The 27,525-nt window shown below is 38.1% G+C and overlaps 1 long non-coding RNA gene across 2 annotated transcripts in view; it reads right to left on the bottom strand.

Annotated features, from left to right (window-relative positions):
- LOC131813035 (uncharacterized) overlaps nucleotides 1-27,525 on the bottom strand; it is a 120,500-nt gene that overhangs the window by 72,325 nt on the left and 20,650 nt on the right. Inside the window, exons 3-5 of one of the 2 annotated variants that reach the window (XR_009346580.1) lie at nucleotides 21,155-21,349; nucleotides 15,511-15,699; nucleotides 1,942-2,058 (exon numbers count right to left, since the gene is read on the bottom strand). This is a non-coding gene — a long non-coding RNA (uncharacterized LOC131813035). The remainder of the gene's footprint in view (nucleotides 1-1,941; nucleotides 2,059-15,510; nucleotides 15,700-21,154; nucleotides 21,350-27,525) is intronic. The other variant, XR_009346581.1, reaches the window with a different exon arrangement.

Below are 27,525 nucleotides of genomic sequence, written 5' to 3'. Positions count from 1 at the left end.
ATGTTTCATAGAATTGTCTTTTTTATGCAAATCTCCAATAAGGCAGGATTTGTTACAAGCTATGACTCTCCCTTGAAAGCAATAATTTCATTAACTCGTGAATGATACAAAAAATAAAATTCAAGAATATGTCTCATACATTCATAACTCCCCAACCTATTTTTCATGGTTCTCTGGTACATCCTTCCAAAATCTTCACGAAATCAACTGTTTGCCAACCTGAGACAAGCTGTTTTCTTGTGCTCAAATACTTCAGCATCATTACGTGAACAGATCATGGATTCCTTGCTGAGCAGCTGACATTTCACAATATGTAACGGGGACCTGCTCAAACCAATGAGGTCATTTCTGACAGAAGCTTTGAACTTTCTGCGTAACCACTACTCAAGTTCTCTTCCACCGTTTGCTCCACGGACAAAGTTTATTTTTATTTTTATTTTCTTAAAGATTTATTTATTTATTTCTTTTAGAGACAGTGAGCATGTGAGCAGGGGGAGGGGCTGAGGGAGAGAGAGAGAAATAGTCCTCCAGCATGACCCCTGCTGAGCTCAGAGCTCCAAACCGGGGTCAACTCCGGGACCCTGGCACCATGACCTGAGAGGAAATCAAGAGCTAGCCCCTTTAGGGACCGAGCTAGCCCCTTTAGGGACCGAGCTGCCCAGGCGCCCCTCCAGGGTCAAAATTTAAATGGTCAAGAAGCTGGGAAATTACAGGAAGAATTCAAGAGTCAGGAGAGTCATTGGATCAGATATGCACGTGACGCCGACTAACTGTGTTTTACACTGACAAAACAGTTCAACGTTGGTTTGCAAATTTTTAAAATAAATTCCAGTAACTGAGCTGGGACCATGTTTATTTAGGGCTACACGCTCGTGTCTGCATCTCCCAGAGCTGCAGAAACACCAACTCACCCACTGTAACTCCATGGAACCGCAGCGCTTTGCTCTGATTGAGTTCTGCGTTGTTGTAACACAATTTTTATTTCCTGACTTCTTTTTTAGCGAATTATTACTGACATTTTGGAAATAGTCAGAATCGCTTCTCAAATTTTATGCTTTCTCCTTTCAAGGGTGAGAAAAAGTTTTCTCTAAAATGGTCTGCACTTTCTGCTATGATATTATTTGTGGAAATACATATAGACATATAATGTTTTAGCAAATAATCCCATTTTTTAATTTTAAGATATGTCTGCTGTTGAGATTTTTCATTAAATGTTTCATTTTGTCCATGGGTGGTCTTTATGCAGCAACCACTTAAATTATTCATCTAGACCATATCACTCCTGTACTTAGGTCATCAGAATCATACACAATAACTTTTGAGAGCAAACTTCATCATTAACCTGACACTAACCTGCTCAACTTTAACTTTCAACCAGTCGGGGAGGGGGGGTGGAGAATAAAGGTATAAAATTTGGAACAGAATCATGACATTTAAATGTTTATTAAGACATTGGTATTAGCAACAGGATACTTTATAGATAAAGTTGATAGGGGCCATTATAATTCCACATCTGTTTTTAGTAGCCTGTCAAGATTTAAGATTTAATCCATCAACATTTTCTTGCCCTTAGCATTTGAAAGATAATTAACTGCTTTAATTAAAGGCCAGTGAGAGATATATACCAAGCGGCCCACACAGAAATCAAACCTATGATTATCCCAATGTTCTAATCAGCTGTGCTACACACATTAACCACAGTCTTGATTATGGTAAAGAGCACAAGAAAAAGTCTATATTAAAATGTCATCGTGTCACCTTTTACTATGTTACTGAGCATCCTTTCAAAGAAATACATTGTATTATCCATGCTTTTCTCCTATAAAAGATAAGAAAAACATGCATACTTGATTCCTTTTTCTTGAATCATAAATTGAATTGAGGTTTGGGAAGGCAAATACAGCGCTGCTTGCACATCTAATAAATGTTTCGTTGCAGTACCTGTCTATTCTGAAGAGACGGGCTGAAGGAAGATATGTTCGAGGTCCTCAGATGAGAAGTCGACGGATGCCAGCTCACCAGGTACTAGCTATCTGTCACATAAACTCCTTGCTGTTCCTAGGACAGAATGAGAGCATTATGTCATTGGTGTCCTGGAGGGCTAGGTTTTCCAGGATCTTCAAATATCTGTCCCTCTAGACTTTCAACGGCTCCATCCCACCAACCACAACGCATCTCCCATCTTCCATCATAATCCTAAGACACTTTTCCACGGTATTCTTCCCCTGGACTGTGGTTATCCACAAATATCATGCAAGTGAAAGAGACACCATCTCTGCCCCCGAGTTATCCAATTGTCTTCTAAAATTATTCTCCCATCAAGAAACAATTAATTACATTTAATTAATGATCTAAATGTTAGAGAAACATCACTACATCACCATTAATTTTAGTAGCATAGATTCTTAAAAGTTCTGCAACAGGACAATTTTCAGCAATTATTTTTACAGCCAGTGGGAGTAATATTTTGATATATTCTTTAAGTCACAATTTACATATCTAGTTGATATTTTGTTCTGGTAAATTTAAATGATGTTAGCCAACTGTTCTCATGTTTAATTTGCTACGATGCTATGAAATCGATGCATTAAAGAAGTAGGGAGTAAGAGTATGGGTTTGGGGGTGTAAAAGTAAGTTAAAATAAAATTCATACATATAATTGCATTCTTGAATGTAATTCTTGTCATAAAATTAATCCTCTTCTAAGGTTTGCAAAGTCAAAAGTTACGTGTTTCTCAGAAATTTTCAGGGGTGTCTTGAGCTTTGAACTTGGCTTAGTAACTCATTAATTTGCAAGTCATCTTGAAATATTTCCTATGGACTCCATGGTAATTTATCAGCTGCTACAAAGCTTAAAAAGTAGAATTATTTGATTAATTTCAAGATCTGTTTTGGGGATACTCTATGCATTTTCAGAAATACTATTTAGTTATAATGTTATTGTTTTCACAAAACTTTTTCCTCTGTTAAAGTTATTTTCCTGTTCTCTCTTGTATCAGAGATAAGTATTGACAGTTCCAGGATTGGAAACATTCTTTCTCCACAACATCTATGGTGGTGTCTCCCACGATTATCCACTAACTACCACATGAGGTCTCAGAGGATCCTGCTTACAGAGGGGAATCTTGTAAACACTGAAGTAAATCTGAGGTCGAACATTAAAAGTAAAATAAATATTTGTTATACTGAAATAAATCTATTTTTATTTTTTTAAAGATTTTATTTGTTTATTTGAGAGACAGCAAGAACGAGACAGAGCACAAGCAGGGGGAGGGGCAGAGATAGAGGGACAAGGAGGCTCCCCGCTGAGCAGGGAGCCGGACCAGTGTTCTGGAATCATGACCTGAGCTGCAGACAGACACTTCACTGACTAAGCTACCTACCCAGGGGCCCTGAAGTGAATTTAAAAATGTAAATACAGCATGGGAATTGATGGCCTTCTGTGAGAAAGTGGATGGTTAAACTGCACCTCTGAAAATCAGTAATTCTATTAGAAATTAAAAATCAGTTGTAATACCAATAATTGAGGGGCAAAGACTCTGATGAGGGAAAGAACACAACTGATGTCCTCTAGTTTTTCTGGGCAAATACACTGTTATCTATCTATCTATGTCTATCTATCTGTCTAGATATTAGATTTCAGAGATTTTGCTTTTATTTTTAAAGATTTTATTTATTTATTTGAGAGAGAGACAGTGAGAGAGAGCATGAGCGAGGAGAAGCTCAGAGGGAGAAGCAGACTCCCCGTGGAGCTGGGAGCCTGATGCAGGACTCGATCCTGGGACTCTGGGATTATGACCTGAGCCAAAGGCAGTCGTGCAACCAACTGAGCCACCCAGGAGTCCTGAGTTTTTACTTTTAAAATAGTACTTAAGCCCTTATGAAGAAAATGATAGTCTTGTTGTCTTATTTCTTTTAAAGTATTTTTCCTCAGCTGTTTTACCTTAAGTAAGGCCTAAATCATTAACATTCAAGATGGGTTTTGTCTTAGGTATAAGCAGTGATTTGGTAGACCTCTAAATAGAAAGGTATCTGTCTATTTCCCCCAAAGTCAGAAAGAATAAATTTCAGATTTCAAAGATATAGTTTCGAAGATTCTCAGGCTGAGATACAGAATTTAATGAGTTGTTTATCTTGAGAATGTGCTTTACCTATAACAGCTAGAGCCTATATCTCCACACATTATGGTGAAGTAATTTTCTAAATAACTTTTTGAGGGGTAAAAATAGATCTGTAGGAGAATTGGCATATATGTGTTTGTGCATCTGTGAAATAAATGCCTCAAATGTATTCCCTATGGATGTTAAGTAACATGATGGTTTCAGTTTTTTAGCCTGCTTTCTTGTATGACAAATGCAAACATGAGAAGGATATTACTCAAAGGGTGGCCAGATTAACACTGCTAAAGATGATTCTAGTTATTCTAAAGCCATGAGAAAGGATTACACTCCCAAGCTTGTTTATGCTCTCTTGTTCTGGGCTACAAGCAAATCCCAAAATATTATCTTCCCTGGGGACACTGTTGCATTTGGATGGCTATGTGCAAGTTTCAAACTTTCCTGGACTTTTTCCAACTCCACACTGATTTCTTGTAGTTCATCAGCAGCAGAAATAAGAGGAAGAGTAGGGAATAGCTTTACAATAAATTATCATTAAAAAATCACTGTGGGGGCACCTGGGTGACTCAGTCAGTTGGGTTTCTGCCTTCGACCCTGGTTGTGATCCCAGGGTTCAGGGATTGAGTCCCACGTCGGGCTCCCTGCTCGGTGGGGAGCCGGCATCTCCCACTACCCCCTCCCCCTGCTCATGATCTCTCTCTCTCTCACATTCTCTCCTTAAATAGGTAAATTAAAATCTTTTAAAAAATCACTGTGGATATTTCATTACTAGATGATTCTAGAAAAATGCAATGGTGGCGGTACCTGATAGTTTACATTCTAGTAAGGGAGAAGAGAAGCAAAAAACGAAACATATATATGAACACAATTAAAGACTGTAAGAAATACCAGTAAAGACGGAAATGGGGTACTTTGATAATGAATTACTGGGGAGTTTGGATTCAGTATGGTTGGTCAGGAAAGACTTCCAGAGGAGGTGGCTTTTGAAGTGAATCTTTGAGAGTGAGAAGAAGTTGGCCATGCTAAGGATGAAAAGCTTGGAGTTCCCAATACACAGGGGTTCCATCACTTTCTTTTCTTTAGTTCATGGTTTGCCTCGAGTCTGACTTAGTTACTCTACTTTTCTCCGAAAGCCTGACTCATACTTGCTTAAACTCTAGTATTTAGCTCAGGCATCTATATGCTAGGAAGTTATTCCCGAATCTGTTTTCATTTTTCTTCTCCAAGATGTCTAGATACCCATTCTTAGTGTTTCCTTAATAATCCATAAACAACTTTCTTAACACACTTCCTTTACTTCACTGAAATTATATGTCCTTATGCCACACTACATTATATTTTTCTTTCTAATCCTAGAAGCTAGCACTTCGCTTCATTAATCGCAGTTGAAAAAAAGGGGTTATTATTAACAAAAGCTAGAAATGAAATTTGAGGCATGGTATAGCAAGAATCCGATCAAAGTGTCTCACCGAAACTCCACCAGGCTCAAATCATGATGAATGAAGTACACCTTTTTGAAACCTGTCTTTTCTCTCTCCTAGTTCCCTTTGTTTGTTTATTTGCTTGGTGAAAGAGATTTTTTTTCTTTTCTTCCCTAAGTTAATCATTTTCTTCATCAGAGCCTACTTACACTGGAAGAAGATGAAAGGAAAAGGGAAGAATAAGGATTTTTCCCATTCAAACATTTTTGTCATCTTTGTAAATGATAGAAAAATAGACTTTAAAGTCAATTATGGTCTCAGAAACTTTAAAGTGTATTTTTGGGGACTAAGAGTAATATCATGCCTGCATGCTGGAGTATAAATCGAGTGAATCGTCAGCATAGAGATGATGAATTCAGATGTAGCATCTGGTCCTATTAGTAGAGGCCAAAATGAGCTGTTACCTCACCCCATTATCTGGAGGTCAGGTTGAAGGTTTAATTCAAGTTTTGTTATGTGGATTTATAAACTGACCCTATATTATCAAGTTTACTGAAATGCCACTCACCCACTGTCTCTGCAGTAGGCAGAAGAGTAGCACCCCAAGATGTTCTCCCACGGATGTCCTAACCCCAAAATCCTGTGAATAAGTTATGGTTACATGGCAAAGGGGAACTAAAATTGCAGATACAGTTAAGGTCGCTTATCAGCTGATCTTAAATTAACGGGTTCTCCTGGATTACATGGGTGGAGCTAATGTCATCACAAAGGTGGAAGAGGGAGACAGAAGCGAGTCGGGGACAGAGATGTGACATGGAAGAGGCATCAGAAAGACGCTGTGTTGCTGGCTTCAAAGTTGGAGGGAGAACTGGGGCATGTGGGCATTTTCAAAAGCTGGAAAAGGCAGGACACAAATTCTGCCCTAGAGTCTCTGCAAAGGAATGCCATTCTGCTGACACCTCGATTTGAGTCAATGAGACCTGTTTGCCTAACCTAATTCTCCAGTTAGGTATGTGTGGGACGAGTACTCTGTCTTACAGAATAGGACTGTCTCAGAGAGTAAAGGTTTCCTAAGTGACTTCCGGCTGTGGAAATTCTTTGTTTCCTCTTTCAGTAAACCAAATATCAACAGGACACTTGAAATAATATGGAATTCTCTAAATGACCTACAACTGCTCTTTCAGACTTTGAAAAATAGGTGATTATTTTTTATTATTTTTAAATTATTTTTTATTATTTTAAAAATATGTGATTATTATTTAATAGTTTTCTGCAAATGAGGAAAATCAGTTCAAATAGGGCATGGCAGTCATAGGAAACCTTACTCTTTAGAACTAGGGTAAGAATCTTGAAGGCTGAGAAAGAACTAGCATTTACCCATTGCATAGTTTACTTTACATGAAGAAGTTTGCTGCAAATCGTTTTGAATCATTTCTTTTCCCAACTGAGTAGAAAGCTAGAAAAGAGCAGAAGAGAACAATGTGTGAAAAACACAGCAGTAATGAAGTTTAATATTCAAAGGGAGCTGTTTATTTTCTTGGCGTGTTGTAATCATCTCTGTGGGCCTACTTAGTATGTTGTGCAGAATTACCTTTCTGGAAGACAGTTAACTTTCAAACATTATCTTCACTATATCTTGCCAGTGTTGGTTCCTTTCTGTATCATTTGGTCATCAAACTCTTCAAAAAGTCTCTTTAGTATTTTTGTGTTCCTCTCATGGTCATTATGTAGAGAAGAGAAAAGTTTGGAGGATCCTTAAAACCTGTGTGAGCTCTGGTCCTTAGTACATGGGTACATGCTATAGGAGGACACCTCCACAAGCCCCTTATGGTAGAGAGATACAGTAACTGTCAAGCCACCCATTTCTTTCCTTCTTCTTTTTTTTTTTTATAAAATGTATTTATTTATTTTTCTTTTTAAATTAACGTATTAACATATATGTATTATTAGCCCCAGGGGTACAGGTCTGTGAAGCACCAGGTTTACACACTTCACAGCACTCACCATAGTATACCTTCCCCAATGCCCATAACCCCACCACACAAGCCACCCATTTCTCATCGAGCTGTTGTCCTGAAGCAGAAGAGCAGCTGGGAACTCTGGATCTCACGCCTCCCGGTACTCAAGCACTTTTTGAACCAATGGTAGTCAACGCCAGCCTCCAACTCAATGGTAACACAAGAGCGTTCTGTGGCCCGCTCTAGACTTAGTTAATATGCTCACATAGCAGCCTTGGGAAGGTAACCTTTTGGTTTCAAAAATCTAATCTGAGTAGCTTAAAAACAGAGCTTTCACAGAAGGTAACCTTCAACACAACCCCCCACCAGGGTCTGTGCACAGGCATTTTTGTTTTGACAATCTTTCCTGCTCTTTCAAGGATTATGGGGATTTTGTAAATCATTCTCTGTAACTCCCTGTAAATGAGGAGAATGATAAATGTAGTGATAGAAATGGCTCCAATACCGGAAGAGCGGAAAAGGATCGAGGTCTTAAAGAAAGATCAGTATCTTCTCTTCCATGATTATATCTCCCACTGAATGCCATATCACAAGCACCACTGAGTTTTAAATTTTTCATATCACGATATCTGATTTTCATAATATTTCTATTGGCATTTTTGAACTTACTTAAAAACATCAGCAGGAAACTAGAAATGGATCTATCAACTTCCTAAGAAACAGGTCAACTACAGTGTCTAAGCAATATAGAAGGATTAAAACTCACATTTCCAGGTTTCATTAAAGGAAAAATTAAAACTCACTTTTACTTATTTGAAATTTTTTATACATTGAAAACTTCAGAGATTAGTGTGAATTAATGTGAATATTTATTTCTCTCCAATAGAATGTAACCCTCATGAAGGAAGAGATTTTGCTTCGTTAATTGCTCCCTCCTTAGCACTTAGCCTACGGCCAGGCCCAGAGTAGATATCTAATGAATATCAGTGAAAAGCTCAATAAAGGAAGCTCAATAAAGTAAGATGAATCTGAACAGTTAAAAATTAATAAATATGACAAAAAATTAATTGCACTTAAACTTAATGCAGACATTGATTTCTGAGTACTTCATACTTGGTTGAAATTAAAATCTAGTCTTGGTGCTTGGAACGCAGATTTATGTGGTTATTATTAAATTGGTCCTCCTGAATTGTACTCCTGTTAGTACAAAAAAAGATGTGAATTGTATCAACTTAACTTCCAGATGCTCAGCATTTGTCAAGCCTATGTATGTGGGACAGGAATGAAAATACGAATAAATGGTGTTTTCGTATGTGTGCACGTGTACATGTGTGTATGGTTAGATACTGTCTCACCCACATACCTTCAAGATTAAGCTCTTAATGATCCAATATGCATACTGTCCTCTACACTTGTGGCCAGTAGGGGGAGCTGTCACCTGTCACTGTGGCATGACTTTGTAGGTGCAAATTCATTTTGTGTGAGGACTTGTACCTTAGTGGTAACTTCTACCAAAATAAATCTATAGATTTTGATTGGCCAATATGTCAATAGGCCAATCAGATAAATTGAGACTTAGGAATGAGTAACATAAGACAGCTTATAGTACATACTAGATTTTGTTTAACAGTAAATCAGTTATAATATTAGATAATAAATTGGATCAATGGTAAATCATTAGCATTTATCTACCACAGCATTCGTAGGGTATCAGATGTTTATCAGCATTTATCTTCTTTTCTCATAAACTCCACTGTTTGGATATTTGTCTGTATTTATGTTGTATGGGTACATATCTTTATTTAAGATTATATTTATTTATTTGAGATAGAGAGCACACACATCAAAAGAGGTGGGGAGCAGTAGAGGCAGAGGGAGAAGCAGGCTCCCCACACGGCAGAAGCCTGACATGGGGCTTGATCCCAGGACCCAGGGATTATGACCTGAGCTGAAGGCAGATGCTTAATCAACTGAGCCGCCCAGGTGCTCCTACTTGGTACATACCCTTACCATCCACAAAAAATAGAAAAATTAAAAAGGAGGAAGAGAAAAGTCCATGTGACCTATAAATCAAATTTTAAAATGTAACATGATGTTTTCGAAATTTATCTCAGAAATTTTTATCATCTACTATGTATAGGCTCCTATTTTACCCTACTTAATTCTCAAAAATCATGTTCTCGCTCAGTTTTATTAATCAAATTTACAGGTGAGGAAATCACTGCTCAGAGAAGGTAGGGGACTTCTTAACACTCACATGACTAAGAAGTGGTTAATCTGACATATCAGCTTTAATCTGTTGACTGTTATTCCCATGTAATTACAGCTTATCCTAAATTACTCCTCCAGTCAGCTGTTCACCCAGTCCCTGGTACACGCCACGTATATGGGATTATTCTCTCTTGGATATAAGTTTTCTCTTCCTCATTCTCATGCTCTGCTTTTGAGAACAAAATCTTGCCGAGTTTCGCCATGTGCTAAAGGCACTGATGTCACTCAAAGAACATGTGATCTTTATGTTAAGAAATCTAAGAAGAGCCTGTTGTGCTGCTCTGCTCTGGCTGGCCTGGCCTACAGCAGAATGTTCTGGGGACCTGAGGTGGTCAGTGGTCTTGTCACCCACCTAGAATACTGGGAAATTGACTGAGGCTAAGATTCATCAAGAAGCTGAGTAGGGGACGTGTGGGTGGCTCAGTTGGTTGAGTGACTGCCTTCGGCTCAGGTCATGATCCTGGAGTCTGGGATCAAGTCCCAGCCACATCAGGCTCCCTGCTCAGCAGGGGGTCTGCTTCTCCTTCTGACCTTCCCTCTCCCATGTTCGCTCACTCTCTGACAGATGCTGATTTTGCATTTGCTTCACCATCTAACACAAAACGCCTTATGATTGCATTTTAGGGTATAAGGAGAGATGTTCTAAATCCAAATCTTCTGGTAATCAAGATCACCATCAGTATATGTTACTCGAAAGCTAAGGTGTGTCCTCTATATCAACACTGTGTTATCAAAATGGAAGTTGAGTTATTAAATGATTTCATTTAATTTTTAGAAATTGCCCATAAAGTACATTTGAATAAGAAACATGACTCAGAAGCATAACCTCTGTTTAAATAAAGTTATGATTCATGAGGTTTTTTTGTGTGTATTTATATAGTCATTTGCCAAAGACTCATTATTTTATTACGAACTTATCTTAAAGATACTACTGTTTATATTGGCAATGCTTACACTTCGATTTTGTTTGTTATGGGTGGGTTCTTGTCCTCACTTTAACATATTATGTCCAAATTTTTACCATTTTGATTTTGTCGAACGATTCTTGCTTAATCTGACATGTCCAGTAGGCTGAATGACTGGTTCCTTAACAATAGTTAAATATTGGAGTGCCTGCATGGTTCAGTCGGTTAAGCATCCGGCTCTTGATTTTGCCCCAGGTCATGATCTCAGGGTCTTGAGTCTGAGCCCTGAGTTGGGCTCCTCACTTAGCTCTAGATTCTCTCCTTCTCCCTCTCCCCCACTCTCATGTCCTCTCTCTCTCAAAAAGAAAAAAAAAAAAAAAAACCATTGTATCAATTCTACTATTTATTTAAAACTGCACACACATCTCTAACCACCCTTTCCTCTTCCCCTTTCGCATGATTTAAAGGACGGGGCTGTAATAGAGAGGGCAGGCATGTGAGGCAGGGAATTGGAAGAATGAGGATCTAATCCAACAAACTGTGTCCATAACGCGTTGAGATCTCAGGTGAGGCTTGAATTTAGATTAGATAATTCCTCAGGTCCTCTGGGGACAGTGTGGCACACTACTTACGATCACATTACTCAGAGGAGGCTGGTTTAAGTTCAAATCCCAACTCCTACGCTTACCAGCTGTGTGACCTTGGGCAGGTTGCCTAAAGCTTCCGCTTCCTTACCTATCCAATGGGAATAAAAATAGCACCTATTTCATAATGTTGACAAATTTAAATGAGTTAGTACGAATAAGGCACCTAGAACTTATCCTGGCTCAAAATAAGAATTGTAGTTATGCCTGTCATTTTTATCTAATTTGCATCAATATTTAGAAATTTATGAGATTCTGAGCAGAGCTCAGATATTCTTAGAGCTCTATTACATGCTGGGTTTTCTACCAAAGTTAAAGGCTATATCCATGAACAAAACAAAGAATTGCCTTGAATTTTCACTTATACCAGTATTTACAATTACAGTCTCCCTCAAATTCCAACCTATGAGAAAAAGTATTTGTTAGTTGCTTTTTTTTTTTTTAAAGTAGGCTCCACACTGGTTGTGGGGCCTAAACTCATGGCCCTCAGATGAAAAGCCGAATGCCCAACCAACTGAGCCACTCAGGTACCTCAAGGTCTTTGCTTTTTAATCTTTGTTACTAATGTGTCTAGTTGCAGAAAATGGTTATCTCTCTTACCCGATGCTCTCTACCTCACTTCATACTACTTTTTTCATACTATTTTTAAGTCAAATACAGTGCCTGAAACACACCAAAGCCTTAGTTAATGCATGTTTCCTATGTTGTAAAAAAATTGATGATGTCTCATGACGTATTCTGTTTCTTACATTTTTTTTGTAATATATATTCTGCCTCTATTTCAACAATTATGTGATTCATCTATGAATACATTCCTAAAATTTTGGTGTAATATATACTTGTTTCTATCTTTATTTTTATATATTTTTTGGTAAAAAGAAATGTATTGATATTTGAATACTTAATAACAGTATTCAATAACACTGCTAAATATGTTTACAAATCGTAACAGGTGGCTACAGTTGCCTTTTCTTTTTAAGGGGGGGAATGCCAAAATACACTATCATGTCAATTGCATATTATAATGTTTTATCTCTTTCTTTGCAATTTATATTCCTTTCATTTATTTACTTGGGACCTCTGACAATATTGAATAACTGTGGTGATAGTGGACAAACTTGTTCTATGTCTTATTCATTTCAGGGAAAACATTCCATATTTTACTATTATGGTTGCTATAGTGTTTCATTACATAAACTTTATTAAATTAAATAAATGGCCTTCAACTTATACTTTGTTGAGAGGTTTTGTATATCATGGATGGGTTAAAGTTTAAAGAATTATATTTGCATCTAGTTGAAATTATTTTTCTCTTCCATTTTGTTAATTCAGTGAATTTAATTATTTTCAGATTCCTGGAATAACCCCAAACTGGTTATGATAGATATCATCCTTTTTATATCTCTGTATTCAATTTGCCTGTATTTTGGTTAGGATTTTTGCATACATATTCAGAAAAGAGATGGGTTTATATTGATTTCATGTAATCTTTCTTCTCAAGTTTTGATATCAAAATTAGACTAGCATCATAAATAGAGTTAGAATGTATATCCTCTTTTCCTAATCCATGGAAGAGTTTTGATAAATTATTTCCCACTATCTCTTCAAATATTACAACACTCCCTCCCTCTTCTCTGGAACTCTAATTTCACATACGTTAGAACTTCCCACCACATCATTTATGTATGTTTTCTACACAATTTTTTTTATAATTTCTATCTATTTTTCCCCACTTGAGATATTTTCTTTTGGCCTGTCTCTCAGTTCTTGTCTCCTTTCATCATTGTAAAAATCTGTTTATTAAACCATTTTAGCCTTTTTGTTTTGTTTTGTTTTGTTTTAAGATACCCATTTGAGGGCACCTGGGTGGCTCAGTGGGTTAAAGCCTCTGCCTTCGGCTCCGGTCATGATCCCAGGGTCCTGGGATGGAGCCCGGCATTGGGCTCTCGGCTCACCAGGGAGTCTGCTTCTCCTCTCTCTCTGTCTGCATCTCTGCCTACTTGTGATTTCTGTCAAATAAATAAATAAAATCTTTAAAAAAAGATATCCATTTGATTCTTTTTCTAGTTTCTAATATTTTATTGAAAATCTCTGCCATCCAATTTCCTAGACTATGATTCTCATCTATTTTAATTTCCAGTAACCAAAACTTTGTTTCTCTCTATTGTCTGGCTTTTGTCTTTGGGTTTTTAGCTATTTGGTCTTGTATCCTGGCATACCTGGTAATTTTTATTAATTCTGGAAATTCAGTGTGAAACGTACATGACAATTTAAGTCTCTTGATGATATTATCCTTTCCACGGTGGTTTTATTTTGCTTTTGGCAGGCAGTTAGGGTAGATGACTACCCCTTTCCAATCAAGGATTGAGATGATTTCAAGCTAAATTTCAGCTTCTAAGAGGACTGATTTCTTTCCACCTCTGTTCCTCAGAAATAGCTCTTAGAAAGAAGAGCTCAAGCTAAAAGCTGGGAAATTTACCAGAGCTCTCTTCCTTAAGAGGACTCAAACTGTATTTCTTCTTTCTTCTCCATTAGCCCCATGAGACAAACAGGTAAGTATCTGCTTGGTATCTTGCCTCTCTATTGCTTTTTCTGAATTAGCGAAGTAGCCCTGAATATATCTGTTCTCTCTTCTTTCCAAGATCTTGGCCCTAATTTTCTTGTGATTTATTTGGTTCCTTCAAAGCCTCTTCTGTTTTTTTGGAAGTTGTCTGTAGTCCTCTATCCCACGTTGATGTTTCTGTAAGTTCCCAGGATGTGGATGCTTTGTCTCGCTCACTTCAGTTTGTTATTTGGGTAATCCACCCCATTTTAGAGTGCCTCTTTCCAAAACACTGTTCTAAAATTGCAACTGATAATTTATATTTGTGAGCCTCCCACCATTAGGAATTTAGAAGATAATCCACAAAAAACATGACACTAGGGAGAGTGTGAAGGGAGAGGGGCTTGTTTTGTTCTGTAACTTTTGCTTTAATCTGAATTTATGAATGAAAGTTCCTACTACTCTATTTTCAAAAAGAAGACAATTAGCCTCTATTTTTTTGCTCCAATGTCCACAAACAAGACACTGAAAGCAGTGTTAGAATCGCTTAAAATGCTCCAATCTTGTAAACACCTTGCCCCCATAAATATTTTTTATTTATGTATCTCTAAATCTCTGTCCAGAGAAGTAGAGTTATTAGTTATTGCTACAGATCAGTTATCTTTTGTACAATAAGCTTTTTTTTTAACCATCCTACTATAAGCATTTTTACTTACTGATGCATGCTTCAGAGATTTTAATCCAAAATTTCCCTATTATAAATAATGTTGCAATATACAGATACATATCCCTGATTATTTTCCTCTTTTTTACTATTTCCTTTTGATATATTCTAGAGCTTGAGAAGCAAATAACAACAATAATAGTTAAAGGAATAAGCTTTGAAGTATTAAAAACCTGTTCTCCATTCCTAGTTCTACAACATTCAATCAGTTAGACCTCGGGCAAATTACTCCTTTCAGGGCACATTTTTCGCATTTGTAAAGTGGTGAAACCACACCAATACCTACTGATTGTTTAGGGTTGGTATGAGGATCAAATGGGCTAATGTAAAATTAAAATATATATAGGGAAAGTTTTGATGGTGACATTTATGGCCTAGATGGTGGTGATGTTTTCACAAGCATATACTTACCCCCAAACTCATCCAGTTATATGCGTTAACTATATATTGTTTTTTTGTATGTCAATCATACCTCAATAAAGTAGTTAAAAAATTACTTTTAAATAAAATCTATTTGCCACCAGATATTTATCAAGCCATTCATTCAAAAGTAGCTGTTATCATTATTATATTATTATCATTATCATCATTGTCAATAATAAAAAGAATTTCTACTTTTTTGGAAAACAAATTATATTTTTTTGACTTATGTCAGTAGCAGACCTCTTTGTATATGGTTTATTCCTATTCTTATCACCTTTAGATTATACCCATTATTGCCATCTTTAGATTTTGTCAATATAGCGCCAAAAGCTGTTTCTTGAATATCCTCTGTCACGATAAGGGGGTTGGAAACATTCTTTATTGTGCTAGAATTAGCAGAAAGAATAGGCTATTTGTATGTTATTTATTTTGCTTTGAGGTGTGCTTTATCAAACTTGTTCTACAAGTTAATACAAATACTTGCCTGTTGTGTAATAAAAATACCTTTTCCACTGTTGTATTCTTTTCTTTCTATCCGATGAGCCACCTGAGAAAACTCCGTGTTCTGTTGATGTCAAATCTATTCCCCGGGTACTCCCAGCTCTTCCACTTCAAAAGAGATAAACGAACTCAGGTGAAAAACATCCATGGGAATGTATCTGTCAGCGATCAAGGTCTAGCTTCAAGCCAACCCTAAGAAAGAGATGTGGTAAGAAATTCCACCCAGTAATGAAGACAAAAGAAAATATTCCTGCAATGAACACTTCCTCACTCTGGCTCAAGCCTTTCTATCTCAGATGAAAGATGCTCACATCTACTGAGCAGGGTCAGACCAAAGCAATTCTACCAGAGACCACTGCATAGACGAGCAGGCTGTTGCGCCAACGGAAAGATGTTGGAAGCTATAATTTCTTGGTTATTTCAAACATATCTAAAATATTTAATTAGTAAGTGGCCTGGGTTATGTTGACTTTACTCTGTTTTGTTGGAAACCCCTCTGGTTTTCAGATCTCCATCATCCAGGTGGAAATACGAAAGGTTTGAGTCACAATCCAAACTAAACTCAATCCAAGCCTATGGAACTTTTTTTTTTTTATGTTGTTAAAGATCTTAGAATTATAAAACATACTATTTCACTTTGCCAGTAACATTCTTGATGATGCAACTTTCCCCTCCGTTATGATCCAAGAGGCATTCATTCTGAGAATCAAAGAGCCTGATTTTTTTTTTTAATGGCACAAATACATGTCAAATTGTTTCCATCAATACTGTTTTGTGCAAGGATTTTTATTTGGGAAGGAGGGAATAAGGGTAAGTTATGCCTCAGGGCCCAGATACATCCTTGCTCTCTGACTGGTTTCGACTTGGTATTAACCAGGCTAATTGGCAACATCTGAATAGTGAGAATATTCACAGGAAAATCATAAAAATGCAAAGATACTGCTCTCTGTGGGATACCCCTAGAAACTAAACTTGAAGTATGTAATACTGAACTAAACAGAAGCCTTTCTAGTGTCTTCTCAAGGTCACTCTGCGTTCTATGCCTCCTCTTCCTTTGCCAACAAGCCAGTCTTCTCTCATCTCAAGGACTTGCCATGGAGTGTCAGAGACACTCTTCAATCATGAGAGAAAGGTAAGGAAGGTAACAAATGCCAACAGAGGCCAATTCTCAGACCTTTTGTTATATAAGAAAAGAACCTCTCTAATGCTAACCTCCTTTTAGACAAATTTTATCTTCCTTGTACGTGGAAGTGTTCCTCACTGAAATTCACATCTTGATTCCAGCCTGTTGTTTTGGCAATTTTCATTAATGATTGGCCATGTTGATCCATCACTATTTGGTGTTTTCCTATCAGCCTGGTAGAGCACAACGATGTCTGTTTCACTTTATTTTTATAGAAATTTAAAATATCTCATTACAAGTCAGAACAACCTACAAAGCAGATCATGCTTTGGCTCAGTTCAGCATTTTTTTAGTTTTAGAAACATCATCTCTCATTGAGAGAAAGAATTTCTTTTATTCATTCATTCATTCATTTTAGGGGGAGGGCAGACGGAGAGTGCAAGAGAGAATATTAAGCAAGCTACATGCCCAGCACAGAGCCCTAATCGGGGCTCAATCTCATGACCCTGAGATCATGACCTGAGCCTAAAACAAGAGTCAGACACTTAACCAACTGAACCACCCAGGTGCACCGAGAGAAAGAGAAAGAGAGATTCTTTAATCTTTGCTGAATTCTCTCCAAAAGAATACTTCCATGCATAACACCTACCTCAACAATAAAAATCTTCTCTGCCTACCCTTCGGTCGTTGCAGAGACTCACTCATCACCGTTGGACAACTTAGTCCTAATCTTCTCCCTCAGTTTCTACAGTCTTATTTAATCTCCTCTTCCAACCCAGCCCAATCTCTCACCTCTCTTGTACCTGCCCTTTTATCCTTCCTTTTCTACAAATAACTCCTGGCCCTGAGCAGTGAACAGTAGTCAGGTAGGTTTCAGCTTACAGATCTTCCTGCTTCATTTCTCACTCATCATTCCAGATTGTGTACATGGCTAAGCCCCCAGTTGTGGAGACAAAATAAAAAAGAATTCCTGGGGATGTGAGAAGTATAAGAGATTCTGAATAGTCACTGTCATTTTTTTTTCCTGGATCATTACAAAGGGTAAGATGTTCAAAAGACTAATGTATTTAAAAGTGATTATTAAAGAAACACAAACAAGGAGAGAACTATTTTATTCTCATCACTTCATAACATGGCCACTTTCTATATTCTTCTATGAAAGATATCTTTTTAAAAAACTTTAATTAATTTATTTTTAAATTTATTTGATAGACAGAGATTACAAGTAGGCAGAGAGGCAGGCAGAGAAAGGGGGAAGCAGGCTCCCTGCTGAGCAGAAAGCCCAATTCGGGACTCGATCCCACGATGCCGGGATCATGACCTGGGCTGAAGGCAGAGGCTTTAACCCACTGAGCCATCCAGGGGCCTGAAAGATATCTTTAAGTCTTCTTGTTTACATTGCTTTGGGTGTTGAAAGTTCTTAGTTTGTAATAGTTCTATGAATTTAAAGTAGTACTGGAATGCTGTTTTTTCTTCTATTGGCTTAAAAAGGAAAATATTTGGCAATTTAGCAATACCCTCTGTTAATTTATGCTTAGCTGTAGCTAATTGTCCATTGCATGAGAGGGAAAAGTAGCTTTCTCAGTCATAAACCTGACTTCATATATCTTGACTCAAACCAAAGCATCCAAAGCTCAAATCAAAATTATAAATGGTTTCTCTGACTGTACATTTCCAGTTCATGAGGTTTGGCTCTCCCAGAGACAAGGATGTCTGTGTCCCATTAAGTAACTGCAAACTATGTGCAATTTATGTTTAAACTAATATTTGCAATTACTAAAAGTAGTTTTATAGCCTTGCTTGCCCTAGGAATACTTAACATGAATCATTTCCAATGTTAGAGAGGGTCAGACCCTTTCTACTGTTGAATATTTGAAAACACATCTGAAGTCAATATATTAAAAAATACTAACAGTGTCTTTTTCTATAGGGAGTGAGATAATGAGTTGACAGTTCTGTAATCTACATCATACTCAATTAAAAAATAGATTTGAACTTATTTTTGATGTGTCAGAAAAGGCAGTTGAAAGACCCCGTTTAATAAAAAACAAAACAAAACAAACCTGAGTTTGTGAGGGTTTACTATTCTTTTCCATGAGGAAATGACCACTCAGGTCTGCTATGAAAGTATCTATTGGCCGTCAGTTAAAAACACTACCCAGACTTTTATAGGTCCTGAAGGAAAACTGGGGGAAAATGATTAGGGGTAAGATAAAATCTGTTCTTGGGAGAACTAGCTCTTTTATTATACTTAAAATGTACAGCAGCTTCTAAACTGGATAGATACACTTCCAGTCACAGAACGTTATCCCTGGTTATGTGATGCTATTACTTTGAGTTATAATACATTTCAACAACAGTAGGATTCTAGAAAACAGCTCCACAGAACTCCTTCCATTGGAAGACTTGGGCTCTGAAGTGTTTATCTTTCCTGGGGGCATCAGTAAAGATAGGCCAGGTTATGTTGTGGGAACAAACTCCCAAATTTCAAGACTTAGCACATACAATTGGACTCTTCTCTTGCCTGCATAGAGCCATCTCTGGGACCAGGAGCTCCGTAGGGCAGCTCCCATCCGAACAATGAATTTGAGGATCAGGTTCTTAAAAAAAAAAAAAAAAAAAAAAAGAAGGAGAAGGAGAAAAATAAAGAAGAAAGAAGGAAGGAAGAAAGAAAATGGAAGACGGAAGAAGAAGAAGATGAGGAAGGAGAAAGAGGAAAAGGAGGAGGGGGGGAGGGGCCTGGAGAGGAGGACGGGGAGAAGGAGAAGAAGAAGGAGGAGGAGACAAAACCTTATAGTTCTACCAAAAAAAAAAAAAAAAATTAAAAAAAAGTTTAAAAAACCCTTATAGTTCTACCATTTGGAACTGCAGTCATATAACAGAGGGAGAAAAAGCTTGAAGAACCCCACACTGGCTCTTAAATGCTTCATCCCAGAGGTGACACATCATTTTGGTTCATAGAACACTGGCCAAGAGTAGCCTATGTGGAAACTGGGATAGGTAGGAAAGCCCAGGCAATATTTGACAAATTCCATGGTCTGTGCCTCAGGACGCATGACACCTGGGAGCCTCCGCAGTGATAAGTGCAGCCAATCCCCAGCTCTCTTTTTTCCTAAACCAGCAACCCCGGAAATCAAGAATTTTCAATGATGGAGCTATAAGATAGAAAGAGCTTGGGTATCTGTGCTGTCGCTGGGAAGGACACAGCTCTAGGAAGCCACCAAATTATATCTGAATTGGGTGAACAAGAAATCAACTTTTACGTATCAAGTGGGTGAGATTTCAGGGGTCATTTTTTTCCCTTATCAATAAAGCACAGTTTGCTTCCTTCTGTTAAACTCTGAGCCAGCCACTTTCCCCAGGCTGCCTGGGGAGATATAGGAAAAGGAACATAGAGGGCAGACGAGACACAGGAGAAAGACCCACAGGAGGTAGAGATGGCTCTCTCACGTGGTGAAGAGGATGAGAAAGGCCATGGTCAGAAAAAAGAGCCCCATGGCCTCCAAGAGGGTACTGCTCAGAATGGTCTAGAAGAAAACCTGTTGCTTCAGAGAGGGATTCCTGCCATAACCAATGATAAGTCTCCCAAACACAGTCCCAATTCCAGCCCCAGAGCCAACTCCTCTCCCATGGCTGCCCAGCCCCAACGAACTTGGCTGCTGTGTCCACGTCCTTTGAAATGACACTAGTTCAGAACTGTAGTTAGGAATAAGTAAGGATAGGGGATTTGTGGCTGTCAAGCTGCTAAGGCTCTCATCTGTCAGTGTCCTGGGGGGGAGGTGTTTAGCACCCCTGCAGACAGTGATCAGCTCAACAGCTGAGAGGGACTCCGGACTAAGAAGGGGGCAGAGCCAAACTGCACAGGCGTCCATTTCCAGGGGATAAGAGAGCTGCTCCCCATGCAGAGAAGACAAAGAGGTGTTCAGGGGTCATCTTGTTACTATAATATAACCTACCTTATCCTGAAAAATCAATTGGATTGAAAATGTCTTGTCTTCCTTTATCAATGCAGGTCACCAACTTGCTACAAACTCTACTCTTTTCTATCCTCAAATCACCCCCAGGGTTTTGTCAGATACTGTTGTTGCAACCTTGGCTCTGTCGGTACTTCTGGGTTCAAGGGTCTCTGATGTTTTGATTTATATATGGGAATGTTTTTCTGTTTTGTTTTGTTTTCTTTTCTTTTGTTTGCTTAAGAGTAGCAAGAAAATATTTTAACCTATCAATCTACAGACAACTCTAAATAAAAAACATCAGTATAATTAGATATCATCAAAACTCTTCATGCCAGATAAATATAATAACCTGGGAAACTTTATACCTGATCAATTTAGATTGTCCAGTTTCTCTAGAATTATCACTGTTCATGAGTTGAGAGCTCATGAGTAGAAAATTTTAGGAACGTAATGGTTTCAAAGGTGTGTTAAAACATCAGAGATCCCCTTTTTTATAACGAGCATTAAATTAAGATTCATGTACATTGTGGATTAGTTTGATTGTACTAAGCAATTAATCATGGCTTACCCTGTTCATATTCTTCATTGCTTTCAATGCCTTTAGTCACACAGGGCGGAGGAGCTTGCATTTCATCAGGAACAATTCCGGGCAAGGAAGCATCAGGGACAATGACTGCTGATGTCAAGGCTCCGATGACAACCCTTCTTAGGTAACCCTTAGCTTCTCGAGAGAGTCACTGGATTTCTTGGAGTCCCCAAGATTCTGTAAATGGATTAATTTTTCGTGACATGTAAAGAAAACCAAATGCTTAAGTCTGGAACTTTTCCAGAAATAGCCAGTCTGATTTTAACTTCGTTTTGAATATTTGCATTAAATTTAATAAATAGGCATTGAAGTCCTAATATGTTCATATCATCAAGTTAGGCCCTTTGAGGGATGGGGTGGGTAAGGTAATAACTTTCCTTTCATGCACTCACATTGTTTTTTTTTTTTTTTTAAAGATTTTATTTATTTATTTGACAGACAGAGATCACAAGTAGGCAGAGAGGCAGGCAGAGAGAGAGAGAGGGAAGCAGGCTCCCTGCTGAGCAGAGAGCCCGATGCGGGACTCGATCCCAGGACCCCGAGATCATGACCTGAGCCGAAGGCAGCGGCTTAACCCACTGAGCCACCCAGGCGCCCTCACATTGTTTTTTTAACGTGTTTTTCCTTTTCTTTTTTCTTTTTTGTTTTGCTTTCCATTTTTATCACGTTATTTGTTAACTACATTTAAACACAGAGTTATGAGATCACGTTCTTTAGAGCCATTAAGTAAGACAGTAGAAAATGTATCATTAGGAAGGTAAAGTTTAAGGTAACATCTTCCATAAGTTGAATACATAGGTTTTACAAACTATGTAGTCACTGAGATACACATAATGAGACAGTATTTCCTTTCCCACATTTTCACAATGAGTCAATCATGTCATACAACCTTTCCCTTAGTCTCTGGTTGCAGGTCAGGGTGAGGGTGCCTTGACTTTCTCACCCTGGACATTGCCTCAGCAGCACCTTGGTTTGACGAATGACTCAGGAGAGCCTGGGGCGTAGTGGGCTGGAGAGTCTAAAACATATCCCAGCTAATTCCTCACTTGAATTGTCTCACTTGTTGCTTTTCTGGGATAGGTAAGTTGGAAAATATTTTCCAGAACCTACTCACCCAAATAATGTTGAGACTCAAGGTCCTGCTAACCTCAGAGTCCATTTTCTAACACGTCCCCATATTAAGCCAAAGTTAAGCACCTGATTTTCACTTTAACGCAATTGAATCCAGAGATGATCGTGAGGTATAGCTTATTCCAATTTATCACTGTGCATTTAACACTCTGATAAAATTGCTGAATTTTTCTTTTCTTCTTCTTTTTTTAAAAAAATATTTATTTATTTAATTAGAGAGTGTGAGCAGGGGGAAGGACAAAGGGAGACGAGAGAGAATCTCCAGCAGGCTCCATGCTGAGCACTGAGTGGGAGACTGACAGGGGTGGGTGGGTGGGTGGGGGGCGATCTCACAACCCTGAGATCGAAATCAAGAGTTGGACCCTCAACCAACTGAGCCACCCAGGTGCCCCTAATTGCTAGATTTGCCTTATACCCATATGCATCAACAATATTTTTATATGTATGATAAGATTCTATGTCCTCACTATTCCTTTATTTTCCCAAAGTTTCTCTTAAAGTACCTATTTATTTCAAGTGGAGTTATGTATTTTAAAATAGTAACAAACTGACAAAGTCTCATGAAATTACATGAGGCAGATATATTAAGGTCAAATAAATAGCTCTCTTTGGCAGAATGATTATTAGTTCTTTTCAACAGTTGAAACAACATGATTATATGATTCCTAATTATATCAAATAGAAACACCTTTTTGTAGTGAGAAGAACAGTAAGCTTCAGAGGTTATGATTTCACATGATTAGCTTATCAGCCAAGATTCCAACAGAATAAAGAAAGCATACTCAAACTGGACAATTGATGAGGTTTTAATAGAAAAGATTTCTTTTTTAAAGGAATAGGGTGAGGCTTTAGGAGGACAATGAGGAGGGTGCTATTTCCTGGGACCACCACCACCAAGGAGCTGGTTCTTTCCCTAGGCCAGAGGGACAGAGGAGAGGACAGTTAGGAGAACCCAGAAAGAGCGGTTACATGGAGACCATTCAACAATGACTTCCAAATCTTCTGCCAAACTTTTCTTTTGGCCAAACACAAAAGGAGGTTAGAGGAAAAGGGAACCATTGAAGAAGTTCCTGTGTACTAATTTCCTAGCACACAGAGCAGGATGAAAAAGGGTGAAAGGTCATCTGGGAAAGGAGGCAAAAAAAATATAGATCTAGCACAACTAATGTATATTTTTAAAAATAAATTCAAATGGCAGGCTTGCTTTCTGGGTAAGCTGGACTCTATCTGCCCTTCTATTCCTCATGTTTTTGTTTTGTCCCTAGAAAAGGAGAAATACATTTTCATGGTTGGCAGGAGGCCCTTAAGGAGCAAAACAAGTAAGAAAAAGTATGCAATAGTGTTTATCTCTTACAAGGCTTGTTGGATTCATTTTGAGACACCATAAAGAAGTCAGTAAGATAGACTGAAAAGCCATGGAAATATTAAGAGTTTGCAGAGTCCTAGTGGCAAAATGAAAAGTTGAGACAGGTTATTCTCACCATCTTTGCATGGAATCTAAGAATATTCTGGCAATCCCAAGACTGGAAGTTTTTGAAGCATCTGTAAACTATACTATGGGCATTACTACTGAACTCATGGAAAAGAGTGACAATGGTTTAGCTCTTCCAGATGGCTTCATGGGCAGTGGAATAAACCACAAATGAGAGCTGGCAGGAAAAAAAGGCCAGTGGAAACCTGGTGAGAAAAAGGCATAGCTCTTAGTTTTTGCCCCCATATCCAATGTCAAGCTACCATCATAAATTCACTGAACACAGACTTGGGAAGAGTTATACACAGTTGGGTCTTGTGAGCTCATGGGAACACACCCCAGCACGGCATTAATCACAGACCGCATATCCTGATTGTAGCTGAAAACTGACTTAAGATGCACACGATGGTCTTACACTTTCATGATCATTACATTTTACCAGCCAAGTGGATGGACTATTGCATCATGATTTAGGAATCAGAACACCTTTTAGGAAGTGTTACTTAATTCTTTCCCCTATGGTCTGAGGTCAGGGAAATCTGAGACATCTGGGCAGCATGAATAACGTCATAATTATGAAAGGTCCTGAAGGTATGTTGAAGAGCTTTGTGTATGGCTCAAACAGGAATACAAGTAGAATGGAACAATAGAATGTCTAACACAAGGTCATGTGGGTCCCAGGTCTTCTTCCAGTTTGACAGGGTTATTTCCCTTTCAGGTCTGCTGCTTTAGTAACTCTCTCTTCCCAACTTAACACAGTCGTTTCCGTGGCTGAGGATTTTCCCAAAGTACCATGTGACCACTCACGCCTGCTTTGACTCAGCAGTGACTTTTGAATTTGCATGGGTGAATTGCTCGAGTCCCATCTCCTATTTCCTGGCCCTGCAATTCCCTTCTTCACAGTGACTCTTGCCTGCCTTTGAGGTCCCTCAAATTATCTCAGGTTCAGCTACACCCTCTGATTCCGCTCCTTGGCAGGTTCTTGGAAGTTGCTGGTAGACTGGCTCATGCCGGGTCAATGATGACACATCCTACTGAGAAATTAGATCACTGCCAAATACTAAAACGGCATTATCCATTAAAAAAGTTCAATGTAGGCAAAAGGTGTCTTCTGCACCAATCTGTGTCTTCCTTCAGTGCCATTTTAACCTGCCTTGTCTCTTGCATAGTCGGTAACCTGGCAACCAACTTTATTTAGCAAGTATGTGTCTCTTGAAAGCTAAACTCACTTAAAGCCATTAAGAAGACTAAGGAAATAACTCTTACTGGCTTTCTACTTACAAAATATTGAGGTCTAGAAGGCATTTTGGAACAAGGTGACCTCCCTTATTCTCCATAAATCATATCACAAATTAAGTCAGCACCTCTCTGGTTAAGAAACCAGCCTTGTAGTAAAATATTATTTATATCTGACATTTAATCTGCTCACTTTGCTGGCCTGGAGAATTGGAACATTAATTCATTCATTTGGCCAACAAATATTTATTCAGTGTGGATACTTTGGGAATGAAAATATGAACCAGATATGGATTCTTCCATCAAGTACCTACACTTTACTAGGAGAGGTAAGGAAGGTACACAAATAACAACGCTAGCAGGTGAAAGGTAGAGACTGATAAGGGCTTTGAGGAAAATGAAAGAAGGGAGAAAACATGCTTTCAGAGGACTGGATTATGAGGAAGAGGCATTTGGAGGATGGGGACTGTAGCTGTGGGCCAGCTGGGCGTGAGGCACTGAGTGGGGCATTCCAGGTAGAAAGAAAAGTCTGAATCACTTAAAAGAAGAGCAAACAAGCTATCTGAGCCAGAATATGGTACTCAGTATAACGCACAAGGGGCATTAAATTAGAAAGGGAAAGTGATTGAGGTGGTGGTAAGTCTTGAATGCCTGATTAAGGTAGGAAGTCATTAAAGGCATTTGATCAGTAACCTGAATGACCCAGAATTATTAATATATAAATTACTATATAAATATTTATTTATTATATAAATATAATATAAAAATTTATGTAAATTATTATATAAATATCAGGACATTTAATCCTGGCGGCAATACATAACACGTACGGGAGGTGAGGGTAGGTTATATTAGACATGGAAAAACCTTTTGGGGAGGCTATTGCAAATATAACAAGGCAAAAAGTACTAAGATTCTAAACTATGGTAAGCCCAGTAGGATACAGAAGGGGATCAGATAATAACAGTAGTTAATACTTAGTGATCACTTACTACATACTAGGCGGTGTGCAATGAATTTTGCATGACTTATCTCACTTTAATGTCACAACAAGCTTATGAGATAAAGTGGAAGAACCAAAGCTTTCCACTGTGGAGAGGGTCAAGCAAAGGCTGACTTGAACACCTGCCCGAGACAAGTCACTTCTGAGCAAGTGCTTCTCTCCTGTAAGAGGTTTCAGATTGGTTGGAAGATCAAAGGAAAAGAAAAAAAAAAAAAAAGAACTCGAGTTTATTCACAAGCTCACTGATTAATGAAAGACAAAATCTGTGAACATCGTTTTACACAATGAATACAGTTGTCATTTTAATAACTTTTTTTAAAAAATTAAGATTTCCAAGATTTGGGGTTAACACAAAATGATGGTCTCTTTAGTAAAATGATTTGATATATTGGAGAGTCTTGACTATCTTCACACTGAATGTCAGGAAAGATAGAGAAAGAGTCTGCCAACGTCTGATAGAGAACAGCACATGTTCTAATTTTTTCTGGGGATCAGTCCAAGAAGTCAGATAACAAGTGTCTTTGCTCACTGGGTTGTCCTTAATTCATATGTTTCTTTATAATTGATCATGTCAACAGAGGCAATCTTTATCCAAAATCTGAGTAAGGTATGTGTAGTTCCATGAGTTTGATTTCGGTCTACTTAAGGCTCTATGCCCAGTCTAATTGTGATTTATAATTCCCTTCTAATAAAGGCTAATTTTATCTCAAGGAAGAAAAAAATATATATATATAAAATATCTACAAGGCATATAAGACATATAACATTATATATAACATGTTATTTATTACATAAAACATATGTAGCATATAATGTTATTTATTGTATATGATATGCACACACACACATACACACACCCATTGGTAAGCAATATTATCATACCCATTTATAGGTTAAAGACATAGCTGAAGGGGCGCCTGGGTGGCTCAGTGGTTGGGCCGCTGCCCTTCGGCTCAGGTCATGATCTCAGGCTCCTGGGATGGAGCCCCACATCAGGCTCTCTGCTCAGCAGGGAGCCTGCTTCCTCCTCTCTCTCTGCCTGCCTCTCTGCCTGCTTGTGATCTCTCTCTGTCAAATAAATAAATAAAAACTTTAAAAAAAAAAAAAGACATAGCTGAAGCTGAGGCTTAGAAGGGTAAAAACTTACTCAAAGTTACATGGTAAGATTCAAGATTTTAAGATAATTACTAAGTTACTTTTTCACTTATTTATGACTATTACACCAATGAAAATATAACGTTGATGAAGACAAGTGAATGAATTTCTGTTCACACCTCTATCTTCAGTATCCAAAATACTGCCTGGCTGATTGCTATTGGCTGCCTAGGTTAGAAGGTAAGTGGATGTCTGTCCTCCGAGGAACTCTCCTCAGCCACTGGACTCCGTGACTTCCCTAGGGACAATCAGAGATATTGAGGGATGAAGAATAAAGGAGAATGTCTGCAGGGCAGGGAAAATCAGGAAGATGGTAGATTCATGAGGTTTAAATGAGGTAGTAGTAGAACATATACT

The sequence above is a fragment of the Mustela lutreola genome, chromosome 12, assembly GCF_030435805.1.
Source record: "Mustela lutreola isolate mMusLut2 chromosome 12, mMusLut2.pri, whole genome shotgun sequence".
Taxonomy (NCBI): domain Eukaryota; kingdom Metazoa; phylum Chordata; class Mammalia; order Carnivora; family Mustelidae; genus Mustela; species Mustela lutreola.
This window is presented reverse-complemented; position numbering and strand designations above follow the sequence as displayed.